We start from the raw sequence: 14,822 nt of genomic DNA on the forward strand, positions 1-14,822 counted from the left end.
CTCCCTTCCTTCCATGTAAATGCTACCTGAGCCACATCCATCCACTATATAATTGCACACTCCAGTGCTTTAGGGATGCAGTTTAGAACATGGAGGCTTAGGAAGCCAGGAGTTTACCAGTTACTCTATTATCATACATATTGCCTCACATGACAGCTTCCATCTGCTGGCATCCGGACAAACAGCCAAAAACACCAGTGTGGTGTTTCCGGGGTCCTCTCCAGCAAACACAGTCTTCTACCGGCAACAGCGGCCAGAGACAGAGGGACTGTAGGGGAGAGAGGGAGGGAGGGAGAGAGGGAAGAGGGGTAGAGCATTTCATCTCTCTTTCATCTCTGTCACCCAGTCAAGCGTTCAATGCCCCATTCAGCGCCTGCCCAGCATTATGCAAAATAATGCTAATCCCCTTTCCCGTGCTTTCACACTTGTATAAACCGCCGTTCCTGCCTCTGAAAAGCAATTATATCAGTTTACATTCCTGTCAAAAAACAGGATTAGCATGCAACTACTAGTAGCACCAACTAGGCCCAATCTCTATCCACCTTTGGCTAGCGGGAAGCACAGAAAATTAAATGTTTGTCCGCCCTCCCCCTTAAAAAGAAAGTCCTGCTGCTTGGTTGGGGGTAACTATAAAGATGTGTTGTAATTAGATATTTGGATAGAATGAAAAGAGAGGCTGAAAGTTTCAAAGGCAGAACTCTTGTGGCTGTTATTTAGGCCCAAGCTTTTCATTGCCAGACTCTCAGTCTTGTACAATAATCAAAAACAAATTCAGCTGCACAAGGCTACACGAGGCCAATCCAGTCACAGAGTCCCAGTCTCGCTTCACAGACAGCAGTGTGCTACATATGTGACGCACGCAGACCGACACACACGACACACAGCTGAACTGTTGTCGTCTCGTCCGACACATTGCTGCCACATGCGCAGAACCTTGCCAATGCACAAGTGCACATGCAAACACACACACTGAGCAGACAAGGGAAGATGGCAGAGTATTTTTGAATATGCAAATGCTCGTACAAGCGGAAAGTGTGTAAATAGGAGTCATTGTGCTGGTTTAATCTGGACAGTCGGGCCTCCCTCTCTCTACCCCGTCATGTTTTTTTTTTTGGGGGGGGGGGGGGGGGGTGAAAGAAGGATGCACACCCATCCCGAATGACGACAGATCAGGGGACATTAGTCAGCACAATTAGCCAGGTCGTCATGGCGACTAATGAAATTTGGCAAAGCGGCCAGCCAGAGACTTAAATGAGCTAGCTGGTTATGTGCTAGCACGGGGGGCTGGCTGGATGACTGCTGGCTGGTTGCCTTACACACACCCATTATTCTTTTTTCTGCCGTGGTGGTACAATAGAGTCACTTGTATCTCAGCCGATACCCACCGGCGGTACAAGCTCTCCGCCTGACAATTTGCATATGTTAATATAATTAAGTGCTAATTACACTAAAACTCGAATATTCACAAGTACCCTCCCTGGGAGCTACGGAGGGGCTTGATCTCGTTCCAAGTCTTTAACCCTCCTCCGCCTCTCGCTCAGTGTGTGTGATAGAGAGAAAGTGTGTGTTAGCGGTGGTGCCCCAGGGCTGACAAAGGAAGCCCCCCTCTTTGAGACATAATGCTGAGCTGTTGCGGACTTCTTAGCTTCTACCCCTACAGGCCTCGCTGAGCCAGGAGACCTTGACACTACTACTGCAGACCGTCACCTTACACACACACCACACACACACACACACACACACGCACCACACACACACACACACACACACACTACATAACCAAGAGAATATCACACCTTGATCTATCTAAAATATTCAGCTGTTAGATAGCTCTTTGCTTCAAAAACTACATGCTTTGAACAGTTGCATAATACATGTTGCATAAAACACTGTCTATTAAAAACCTAAGGAAGAAGCGTGAAAGAGAAAATGTGAAAAAGACAACTTGGCCCATCACAGTCAAATACGATGACCCAGCTAGGAAACCTTAAAATTAAGAATGTATTTGTACTTTGTAATTTCAACCAGCCATCATTTGTGAGAGGAGAACGCTGGATACGTTCAATATTGAATCTGCTCGAAGATGGTGACCAGCATGATTTAAGTCATAGATAAGAGACAAAAAATCTACATGATTCCCCCCAGTGAGTATGCGTGTATGGATGTGAGAGTGTGTGTAGGCCTGCCGTTTTGATAATGGAGGACAGGCGGTTGTGCTTTTCACATCGTAATGGCCGTGAATCAGGGAGGAAGCCAAGCGGTCGTGCTACAATTAGAGCTCTTTTGTGCCTCTTCCTCTGTCTCTTTCTCCCTCTCTTTTCGTGTTTTCACTCGCTGACACTCTCCCTATCAAGGGTATGTTAAAACAGTCTACTCTGCTCTGCTGCAAAGGCTGAATGAAGGGGGGGCTGAGTGGGGGGAAATTCACACTGTGCTGCTGCTGGACATGCACGTATACATACATGCACACATGCACCAGATGGTACAGGAAGGAGGATTAAATAAACACACAGACACACACCTATTGGCAGACAGACGCCTCTGTGTGCACTGTCCCTTAATGAATGTCTATGGGGAGTTAAAGGGTCCAAGCTCATTTAGTTGACTCTCAATGAGATGCAGCATTATGACTATGGTAATACACTCCTCCCTTTCCCCAATAATCATACACAGGTCATTGTGTCAGAGTGATTCATTTCTGTCGCGCACATACGCCAGATGTTATTACGCAGGAGAGTAAATCTCTCCAATGGATGTCGATGGGCTTCCATGCAAAAAAGGCGAAAAGTGGAGGAGAAAGAGAAGAAGAAAAAAATATATTGTTATAGCAGTCCAGCATGTAGTAAGCTATACTGTTCGCTGAAGCATGACGGCTGGTAATGCAGGTTTGGATGTAGCTCTGTGTGTGTGTGTGTGTGTGTGTGTGTGTGTGTGTGTGTGTGTGTGTCTTTGACGGGGGAAGCTCCCCTTCACTAATACCTGCTACTCGGATTACCACAGCGTCTTAAGTATTCAACCGGACTCATATTTTCCCTTTCTGCCCTTTTAGCCAAATTGGCTGTCTTTACACTGTAAAGCAGCGATATAGCCCTCCTTACTAAGGGCCTATGGGGGATCCACGAAGAAGAACATTAAAATGCAGCGATAGCCTTGTTGCAAAGCTCCTCTCTATTTCTTTCTCTCCCCCTCTCTCTTTCTGCAGCAAAGGCTTCTAAATCATCCAGCCTCCTCTATTAGACGGGAGACTTATTGAGGTAGAAACCATAAAAAATGAAGAAGGGAAATTTAATCCCTGAAATATTGATTTGCACATTAATATCAGATAGGCAGAGGGCAATCTAGCCGGGTGGAAATGACACATTGTCGACCCCTAGGAGAGGCCCGAGCCAATCTTCTAGCTGCATGTGTCTTGGGCCCAGGAGTTATATGACAGACTCAGCCCCTGTCTCCCTCTCCCTCTCCCTCTCTCTCCCTCTCTCTCTCTCTCTCTCTCCCTTCTTCTCCTCCTCCTCCCAGTACCCTCTCATCCCTCTCGCCCCCCCTCCATCCGCACCCTTAATGAAGGCTGCAATGCTGAAAATGCATTAGCTTTTAATAATCAAGAAGCATTTTCAAGCCAACAGCTATTGTCCTCCCAGGGCTGTCAGCCCATCTCTCACACTATATGTTTTTGTATCCCTCCCCTCTACTGCTATGGGTAAAATGAACATTACAAGCTGCTTAACTAACATGCAGAGATATACACACCCAGCCTTTGATAGTACTAAGACACCATGCACAGAAAAACAAAAACAAGGGGCCTGGGCTTCTGCAAACATAAGGCTCCAAAATTCTCTCATTTGCAAGACAAGAAAAATAACAGAGACATTCTGGTATTATACAGTGAGACAATACCGTCATTAACTGATGAAATTCTCTGCAATTAGACAGGATCATCTCCTCTCATAATTTCACTTTTGATTTTTTTTTTATTATAAGGCCTAAGCTGGATTTTTGTAATGAAATGAAGGATTTTATGCAGATGCAATTAAATCGTTTGACCAGAGAGAAGATCCATTCTGTCAAAAAAAACACCACATCAGTGCTCATAGTTTAGCAATCTATAAAATGTATCTGATTTAGGTTAACATTTAATTGATCAAAAAACTGGAATTATTTTTTTTAATTGAATTTAGTTTTACAATTAAATATCAGCTAACTTAACATGCAACACCAATAACCATAACAATAATAATATTAATAATGATAATAATAATAACAATAATACAATTTATTAATTGTGATCGTTAAAGCAATGATAACGGCCCGTATTTGCGGTTTGAGATTCTACAGAAAATCCCGTATTTTGACGAAAAAGCAAGTTTACATGCATTACACGCATTTAATAATCCAAACAAAATAAAAAGAATAATACATTTAGATAAAACTGCTTTAAAATCCTCTATTTTCGGGGATAAATAGGTTCTGAAATCTACATAAAAAAGGCAGAAAAGCCGTGTATAAATTGAGACAGTCCTGTAAAAAGGTTGTTCTGCACATCGTTCATTTGGAGCGTATAGTCTCTGCTCGCACACACACTCATTACACCGTTACATACCCGGGTTGGAGACTGACTGGCCCCTTGGCCCTGATGTTTTGTTTTTTTTCCTCCCGTGCGATCGATGTCCCCCCTGTCACTGTCGCGTCCCAATCCGAGCCAAGTCTACCTACCTCAAAAAACAGCCATCAGGGCGCAAAAATACCTGAGAACGCCTACCTCTGCGCTCTGTCTCCTCTAAATTGATACAAAACAACACCAATCGACAATTTAAAGAAGATGTTGCAACCAGCATATCTGGGAATTAAGAGAGGGACAATTTATGCAAGGAAACTATAAACCAACCGACGCGGATGGGGACCGAGGGTGGAAATGGAACTTGTAGACTATGGATGGAAGGCGGACATTAAAACGTGTTAATATCAACACATAACGACAGAATATGAGTTTTGGATACATTGTCATGTGTCAAATGCCGGTGCTAAAGAAAAACAGGAGACCCAGGAGTTCGCTGGCTCTAAAGGGACTCGCCGTACTCTCAGCAGCCCAACGATCGCTCTCCCTGCTGGGCGACGCAGCCACCCACACCTCGGTAAAGTGAGACTACTTTTTGAGCGCAGCAGGTTCGGGATGTACGGACTATGATCGGCGAATGCACGTTGCATTTGTTACGGTCGTTCAATAAAGGTATTACTACAACTATTTAAAAATATATTCACTTGTGCACACGAAAGGAGATCGTGTCTGGAGACTGATCGTCACTTCGGCAGTGAATGCCTGGAAGGTGCATGAAACCCGATGTGTTAAAAATTGGCTTTGAGCGCTGCGGTGCATCCGAGTTATCTTTTCAAATGAAATACCTGATGTTTGGGGACTGAAATAAGGAGTCGGCAAGTGGGGGAAAACATCAAGCCGGAGCTCTCGACTAAAAACAAGCTCAAAGCGGACATGTCCGAGGGATCGGACTCCTGGAAAGGCAACACCACATCCGCACTGCAAAGCCACAAAAGGGGAGAAACGCTCGTCTCGTTACATATAACGTGGATCACTCAGTGTATCTATCCAGCTAACCATCTCCGTGACAATAGTATAAACTTTGCAAAAGACAGGTCTGGACGTGATATCCGACTGTAATAGCGCGAACACATGCGTAAGAACGCCTCCGACCCTGTCAGTCGCTTGTTTTATTGTAGCCAAAGCGCCGGAGTTGCACTAACATCACGATATCCGCCTTTATTCTGGACTAAAAACACCCAGCACCTGTTATCCAAACAGCCCCGATGTCAAAGATCCACCAGCGAGATAGATAATCGATACCCGACCCCTAAATTTAACACACACACCAAACTACTCAATAAAAGTTAAAGGGAGAGGTGGAAAAGGAAAAAACTTACTTTCTTCCCCCTCCAAAGCCGTCACCTCCGCTTCTCTCTTTGCTCTTGGGTTTATAAAACAGTCACATCCAGCGGCTTGCGTAATTGGACAATCAAAACGTGGAAAAACAGGGAAAATTACAATAATCCTCCAACTTTATATTGGGAAAAGGGGGTAAAACCACAAATGTCAAGCGTTTAGAGAGCTATCCCTTATTTTGGTTCCGGTGGCGGTGAAACGACGTGTCGACGGGCTGCCTCGCAGATTCTCTTGTGGACGGGGGTCGGGAAACGGAGGAAAGGAAATGAAAATCCGATATGTCTTTATTCTGCTAATTATTATCGTTTTAGCCCTGTTTAAAAAAATGGCTGATTAAGTTGAGTGCGCATGTCTTTGTGTGTCTATTTCCCGATATGCACTCTGGGAATGGGTAGAGAGACAGAGAGAGAGAGAGAGAGAGAGAGAGAGAGAGAGAGAGAGAGAGAGAGAGAGAGAGAGAGAGAGAGAGAGAGAGAGAGAGAAGAGAGAGAGAGAGAGAGAGAGAGAGAGAGGGAGGGAGGGAGCAAAAGAGAGACGGAGAGGGAGGGAGAGAGGAGAGAAGTGTAATTAGTGAGTTGATCAACAGTCTCCACATTGCAAATGACGCGCACACGGAGCCCTGGCGGCCGCAGAGGTCTGTGCGCGCAGAAAAATCCTTTTGTATGGTTTCTCTCTAAGGGCCAAATCACATGTAGAACAATGGACAACCGCTTCCTGCACACTAAACATGCTGGACTCAGAATTACTTACAAATACTTAGAAGTCATCTTTTTCTACAAAAACAAGTTTTGCAGATGGATATGTATGTATGAAGCGCAGGCTGCTTCAACACAGTTTTCATTTATTCTTGATTTCACAAATACAAGATGAGTATTTTGTTCTGGCCATGATGCTCATTTGTGTATTACAAAAGCTTAATTTTATTGATTATGACACTTCAGGTGAATTACTTTTTGTAGTATGCGCAGAATGAACAGTCTTTGCGTATTCGGAGAAATGTTCGAATACTATAAAAAACAATGCTTGTGTGAGTTTCTATGAGCTTTGGAAAAATTTATGAAAATGAATAAAAGAGACTTTGTGAATAACTCTTTTTTTTTATCACTAATGTGAATAAAAACAGACGGGAAGAAAACACCTGAGGGAGAGAATCAAAACCACACAATCGTATTGCCTTGCGCATCAAAACGGGCCTGTACATATATAATACATTTAATAGGTAGCATAATTTATGCACAAAAGCACAAACACATTAAAGTGATAAATGTACACTACACCTGGATGCAAGGTTTCTTTGTATTCTCTAACAGAATATTCGTTATTTTCTCGGAGTGAGGGAAACTGTATCTGATCTGTTGCATACATGGCACATAATACACGTTCAAGCTTAAAAATCAAAGCCACAATGCATCTCAGTAATCCACCACATGTTGGAAAGTCATCACTGCCCTTTCGGGACCGCCGAGGCCCCGTGTGGGTTCAATAGAGCCAAACTGCAAAATCCAATACAGGGTCACACAAAAATCCCCCTCTCTATTCAAAGCTCCATTCACTGGCGTTTATATTTAGTGTCCTTACAAAGTGCATCGGTCTGTTGGCCCTATATCCTCTCAATGCAAACCGTTTACTGTGTGTTCCCCCCCCGGTTTCTTAATAGTGGCTTTTGGGCAAGAGGAAGACTTTACACAGTCTCAATCGGGGAGAAAATCAAGAGATCTTGTTCGCCTTCATGGAAAAAAATCGAAGCTGGGGGTGAATTGAACTGCATGAGCCGGGGCTTGGGATGTGATGATAAGGCTGCTGCTGGCAAGTGAACTACTAGGTCTACTTTTGCAGCCACATTGACTGGACTGCACCCACACCAACTGGATCCTTAAGAAGCCAAGAGATCCGAGCCCGACCCGACCCGAGGCTGTATATTCTGGGCTTAGAGAGGTCTCTGACAAAGGGGGTGGGTGGGTCGAGGTGAGGAACAGAGGCGTCACTTTTCACCCGGATCCAAGGCTCCTGCTGCTGCCGCTACTGCTGCAGCTGCCTCCCTGTCCTCCAGGGGGGTTTTCTAGCCTGTCAACCTTGGGAGGCGTCGCTCAGAGACGGCTTGGAGAGTCGACTCAGCCCGCTGCTGAAGCGGACGCGCAATAAGTCCACCGGGGCCGTGCGTTGGGCTTCTCAAAGCTGCATGGAGTGGACCTTTTTCCTCATTTGACTGTATACACCTAAACGGAGGACTTTTTTTTTTTTTAAACATAAACCACCGTGATTTTTCTTTTTGTATACGAGTATCTTCATTTCTGTGAAAGGATGTACTTATTACCCACTTTCTATCGTTACATGTGTGCGCGCTGTTGATATTTTCAGCGGAGTTGCGTTTGTTATTTTATCTGTTTTCAATAAGAAAAAGAGAAAGTACAAAGCGTTTTTATAGAACTGATATAGGCAACCGCTTATCTTACCCTCCTGCGTTTTGTAAATCCCCTGGTCTCCACCCTCCCTCTCTCCCTGCAGACGATGCTCTTTCTCCGGAGGACCGCTTGACAATAGACCGCGTTAACTAATATTTCGCCCCATTTCCATATCAGCAGTATCCTCAATTAATTATAGATTTTTATCTGTAAACTCTGGTCTGGTGTCTGCGTGTGTCTGCTTGTGTGTGTTTGCGTGTGCGCGCGAGTGTGCGAGTATTTGCAAATAAATTACTAAGAAATGTTTTAGTGGAATCACTGGAAACATAGAGCAGGATCACTGAAATTAAACTATTTAAATTATAGTGTAATCATCAAACATCGAAGGCATTGCGTTTTATTTTCTAATGCATCTACTGACAAGTGGAAGGGAGCATTGAACACACATCTGATGCCACATCAGAGGATCAATAACTTTGAATCGTCCGGAGATATTACCTTAAAGGCTTGACACAGAGTTGCCATGACATGGAACCATTGTTAATCCATCAATATAGTCTCTGAAGTCAAACTGAAAATATGAATTGATGTTACGTTAGATTTTTTATCTCTTGAATGTATTTTTTTAAATAATAATTTGGACAATTCTGTAGCGCGTGTAGTTTACTACAAACGGTCATCTGGTCAGTGTGTTCTGTATCTGCACACAGACTTCCACCTTGTTTGTCCTGTGCGTCGGCGCCCTCATGGGGTTGCATGGCTGACCCCTCTGCCTCCTCAGGACACACACAAAAACACGCAAAAGCCCACAGCTCTGACCCGCAACCTGCCACAGTGACCCACTGGCCAACTCTCGTCCAGCAAACAAACGCACAAACAAGCTTTGCAAAGGCCCATAAAACAGACAATAAGAAGTTAAGTGTAACTGTTTCAACGCATGACACCCACATGAGATGTTGCCACGCACTTTACAATTATTAAATCAAATAGAAATGCACTTAAAAATATTTATTCGAAAAATATGCAATAATCAAAACTGTATTTTTTAGCACATTAAAAGCAAAATGTTGCACACAGAAATCCTCAAAATGTAAAGTCACGTGTAAGTCATTTGTGTTAAATGAAGGCGCAGAGTTGTAAAATCAATTAATTGCAAAAACACAGAATTATTTCTGTGATTCCAGCGAAATGAATGAGACAAATGTCTCTTCAACTTGTTTGCTGGCCAGAAACTCCACAGAGAAGTCAGCAAAAACAATTGTCTCTTTAGCAGTAAAAGAGGAAAATGTAGTAAAGACCGACACAACATGAAGTTTTTGCCCATATATGCTCAACATAAACTCTCTCGACGTTTTCACACTCAGCCCTAAAGCCATCCAACAACCGTCCATAAATATGCAATCAATATAAAAACTTCAAATTTTCCTCCTCTTACCTCTTTTAAATCCCCCAAAAAGCATAAAGTATAATAAGCCATTGAAAGAGAAGATAAATAAAAATGTAGACTCTCGGTACCTTTGGTATAAAACATTCCGTTTTCTTCTTTTCTGTCTTTCTCTTCCTCAGTAGCGATCCGATAATAGCATATGGAAAGTGTTTTCAAAATGCCCAGATTTGGCACATTGTCATTGAAAAGAGAGGAGCGCAGTGATGCGGTGCTACAACAGGGGAAATGAGTTGCGGATTGGACGCAGCCCGCCTCGGTGCGGACTTATCCCACTTTAATTTAATATTCCGCAATCACACACACTAGTGATGGCATATAATTCAAGGAGAAATTCAGAGGGAAGGAAATGCTTTTGTGTGTGTGCGTGTGTGCGTGTGTTTTTGCACCACTTTATTTGATTAAGGAGAGAGGCAGCACAATATTGTATCTTTTTCACCCTGTTTCTCTTTTTCTTTGCCTTCCCCCATCCCGAGTCAGTTTTTATATTTTTTTAATACATGAAACAATAAATATTTATTTGTTTGTATTTAGATCATTTATTTAAAAATCAACAACTCCGATTTCTTTGAGCATTGGTGTCACACTGGAATCATCCCTAACATAAAATCGAGACCCATAAACGCTTGTTTGTAAAACACTGAACCCGAAATCAATGTATTGGGACATTTCAATCGATTATATAAACGAAAATCCATACGCAACATGAGACCGGTATCAGCCCACTCTTCCGCTCCCTTTTAAAGAGAAGCGGGGGGAGAGAGAGAGACAGAGAGAGAGACACACACAGAGAGAGAGACACAGAGGGAGAGAGAGAGGGAGGAAAAAAGCAGAGAAGAGAAAAAAGAAACAAAGACTGTCAATGCAGCCCTTTGCCTCAGTCACTTAGATCAGGGCTTCTCCAACATTTTCATGTCAAGGACCCCCAAATGGACACACCTTATGCCAAGGGTCCCCATTTAATTGGATTCTGTCCCTGTGACTCTCAATATGTTTTTTTTTTGTTGTTGTTATTGATTTGAAAACCTGCTTCAAGTGAGGCGCTAATGGTGATACAAGTGAAACCTTTGTTCAGACATATGTTCTCTAATTGGAATAATTTCAGGTTAATGAAATCACAGTGAAAAAATGAAAATAACTTCATTATGACAGGGGGAGGGACACAATTAAGATTTCGTGGCCTTGGCAGACCTTTGAGGATTCTTGAGCCCCACTTTTCAGAACCAGTGACTTAGATGTCAAAGTGCTTCCAGATGCACAGTGATAGTGCAAGTCCTGATGACAACAATTAGACAGAAAAAGGCCCTAATCAAACGGGGCCACACAGGATTACGTTGTATTTCAAGGGTCAAGGGGAACCGTTTCAGCACCCCCAACCCACTGCCCCATCTCCACACCAAATATCACATTTCAGCATCATATAACCTACCCGAGCAACAATCAAGCACTTCAGCCACTATAATCAGGTATGCAAATTCCCAGGGAAAAGCATGGACATGATAGCACACTGTCAGCTGAGCTATTGCATAAACTGTGCATTAATATGCAACATGATATGAAGAGGGGTAAGAAACAGGGGAATGGCGACAGGCGGAGGGCGAGGGAGGTAAAATAAGGAGGTGCCAATCATGTAAAATTTACATCGGACCACAGCTGCTAGGGCTCTCGAGCAGGGGAAGAGGTGGGGTGGAATTAGGGGGGACTTGAGATTAGGAGACAGGGGAAGGAGGATGGGGTGGAGGTGCAGGGTGGTGGGTCCGCGCAGCCGCCGGTGCCACTCTGTTTATTTGATAAGAGCAATCGATGGCCCCTGACTGTAAAGTCTTTACCCAGATACAGGCGGGGCAGGGGGCTGTCGTAGTATTGCTCCCGAAGAAGAACATGTGTTGTGGTGAGCCAGAAGGAGGAGTAGAAGAAGATCAGGAACAAGAGAGGAGGGAAAGGGTGACTTGGCAGACGTTGTCGCCCGCATTTCGGTCGCTCGTGAGAGGAAATCGACACTATAAAAGTGCATGCACACCCTCAGAAACACACACACACACACACACACCCTCCCCGCTCCCCATGTGCGTCTCCCTCACACACCATTGCTATTTCCATTCAGTCTCACCTCGCCCTGCTGCCCTCCTTCCACTTGGCCCTTTGGTCCTCCCATCTTTTTCATTGTTGATCCCTCTTTAATAGACACGCGTCCAGTGAGTGTCCTCCATATATGGACAGAGGAATATAAAGCCCCCCAAAACGGCCTCCTGGTGATGCCCCAACACACATCCACCCGCCTCCAGCCCCGTTCAACGCCAAATTCTATTGATTATCACTCAGATCCACATACACTTATAGACCTGTGAAGCTGCCGTGGATGGGAACAATAACCTGTATCGCCGTATCAAAGAGAAGGAAAATATTTAAGAGCATCAAAAAATGCTGATCGAAATAACTAGAATGACTCTCAATTAGTTATTTAACTACTTAAAATAAATTAAATATGCAGCAGTGACATGTTCCAAAATGCTATGATATTTATGAAAAATTCTAAATTGCAGGGAAAAAATAATAATAGCAACACACATAATAAAAGTAATAAAAATAATAATAATATACAATTGTACACATTGTGTTAAAATTAATTATTACAATTAAATAAATGTAAAATGAAAGCATGAAGACTATAATTTGAAATATAACAGAAGGCCTGATATTTAATGGCCTCATGGAAGTAAGACTGTTCTACTGTATGTTGTCAGACGGCTTATTAGAGTGCTTTCTTCATGACAACCAAGGAGCTTGAACAAGTCAATTTAGTGGTCCGAGAGGTCCTTCCCAGGAGCCCCCACTCTCCCTCTCTCTTGGGGACTTTCCCCCCTCCACCTTCCCACCCCATCATCCATCCATCCATGCCCCCCCCCCCCTGCCCTCCTCTGACACTCAGTGGGCCATCCCAACACGGCAAATAACCCGGTCAGTACCGAGAAGCAAGTTCTATGGCAACAGATTGACATCTCGACATCCAGGGGGAAAACGTCAGCAGTGTCTCATAGCCAGTGCTGGTCTTGTCACTCACAAAGTAATATGTTATCCATGACTTAAAAGTAATATTTTTACGTCCACTTCTCCTTGGCAGCAGGCCTATTTTATGTGACACTGCTGCTGCTAAAATATTTTCCTGTGGATAAGCATTTTCCCATAAAAATTAGGATATTTTAATAATTTCAATTTAGTTTGATCCCTATTTCTAACAAATGTTCTACTTAAAATGAGGCTATGACATCATTTGGAATAATTTAATTCCACGGTGTAATACAAAATAAATGACTTGTTGTTTTAATTAGTAAATTGTGATATTTTGACAAAAATGATGTGTATGTAGATATTCTCTTCAGAGTTACCACCCAACAATTGTTGTCAGCTGTGAGCTTGTACAGTCAGTCTCCTGCCTGGACGCCATCATCTATCTAGCAAGCCAAGTCAACCGGAGGCGCAATGACCAATGCGTAAATGCGCACGGATTAGCGGATGAGGCTCAGACAAATTGGCAACGCTTGGAGCAAAAGAGAGAAGAAAGAAAGAGAGAGGGAGAGAGAGAGGGAGAGAGAAAGGGAGAGAGAGAGGCGTCATTTTTTTTAGCCGTGCAGTGACCCTGAAAGATGCTTGTTGGCTTCATCACTGCGTTAGAAGAGTCCTTATACGAGGGCTCATCAACCTCCTTTCCTAGTGACCATCATTAAACTGGATAACCTGAGTTCAAGCAGCCATTTCTGCAAGCAGCTACCGTGCCCAAGTATCATTGAGCCAAAGACTGAGTCGGTTGCAGCTCCAGACGCCTGATCTCTGGATGAGTCTGACCTCTGACCTTATTGTGTTGGAGCAAAAGACATAGGATTTTCCCTTTGGATATCAACATGGTTTAACAATATCATTTATTCTAATAGAAACTATTGAGACCAATAATGATTTAATGAGGAAAATTAAGTAATCTTTGTCTGTTCTTGGATATTGAAAATGTAATTAATCAATCTATAATTTCCATCATTTTAACTGCTCATTAATTTTGTAAAAATTAATTTGTTGGACATGAAATGAATTAAATCAACAAAGTGAATATGTGGCAATGTGAGAGCTTTGCACTTCTTCATCATACATGTAAATTTCATACCTGCAAATGTATTACAACTAAGACAGATAGACGGACTTTAGAGAGCACGAGAGGGGGATTACTTTGTATTATAATGCAAAGTCAATATTGTTTTGATGGAATAAACCCCATAACTTGAACTAATTCCCAATCAAACAAGCAAGCAAACTGTGGATAACAGTGAAATGGTGCAAGCAACCCCTCAACACACACACACACACACACACACATACGCACACATACACACACATACGCACAAACACACACAAACACAAACTCTGTTATGTTTTCAATTTGGGTTGAAATGTAGACATTTTCCCTTGGTTGCATAACTGCCATCCGTATCGCCCCTCCCTTCAATTAAATGCTATTTCTCCCAAACAAAATGTCAGAATCATTCCACACAGGGTAGTTCAACAGTGATTTGTTCTGAAAGCTATGTGTCTTTCTCTGAGATGGTGTGTGCATTTGTGCGTGTGTGTGTATGTCTGTTTGTGTGTCCTGACCTCAATTCTAACTGAGTTCACAAAAGGACAGAAAAAAAGGTGCCTAAAAATACATTTAATTCACAATCAGCTCAACTGAGCTGAGAATGACAAATCCTTTTAGAACGCCCCACAGTGAGATGTGAGATTAGAAAACATAAACACACACATGCACACGCACGCACACGCACACGTACGCGCACGCACACACACACCAAGTTGTGCAAACTAGACGTGTGCATGGACACACAAACGAGAAGGTAAAACACATCTGCTGGAGATTCCAAATGAATTCTAATGAAAAATTATAAAATGATGTCTGTTGAAAAAAATGTGTTTTGAGGAACATGCCTGGACCAGAAACATTTTCACCTAATTGTTAAAGTGGATAAATATTGAAAAAAAATAT

The 14,822-nt window shown here is 43.0% G+C and overlaps 1 protein-coding gene across 4 annotated transcripts in view; it reads right to left on the reverse strand.

Annotated features, from left to right (window-relative positions):
• zfhx4 (zinc finger homeobox 4) overlaps positions 1 to 14,822 on the reverse strand; it is a 106,088-nt gene that overhangs the window by 74,506 nt on the left and 16,760 nt on the right. For 2 of the 4 annotated variants that reach the window (XM_029457240.1, XM_029457237.1), the window contains exon 1: positions 5,932 to 6,331. The exons of 1 other annotated variant lie outside the window; for it this stretch is intronic. The gene's annotated coding sequence lies outside the window, so the exon portion shown is untranslated. Of the gene's footprint in view, positions 1 to 4,597; positions 4,702 to 5,931; positions 6,332 to 14,822 lie in introns of those variants that run through there. One more of the 4 variants, XM_029457238.1, reaches the window with a different exon arrangement.

The sequence above is a fragment of the Cottoperca gobio genome, chromosome 20 (assembly GCF_900634415.1).
Source record: "Cottoperca gobio chromosome 20, fCotGob3.1, whole genome shotgun sequence".
Taxonomy (NCBI): Eukaryota; Metazoa; Chordata; class Actinopteri; order Perciformes; family Bovichtidae; genus Cottoperca; species Cottoperca gobio.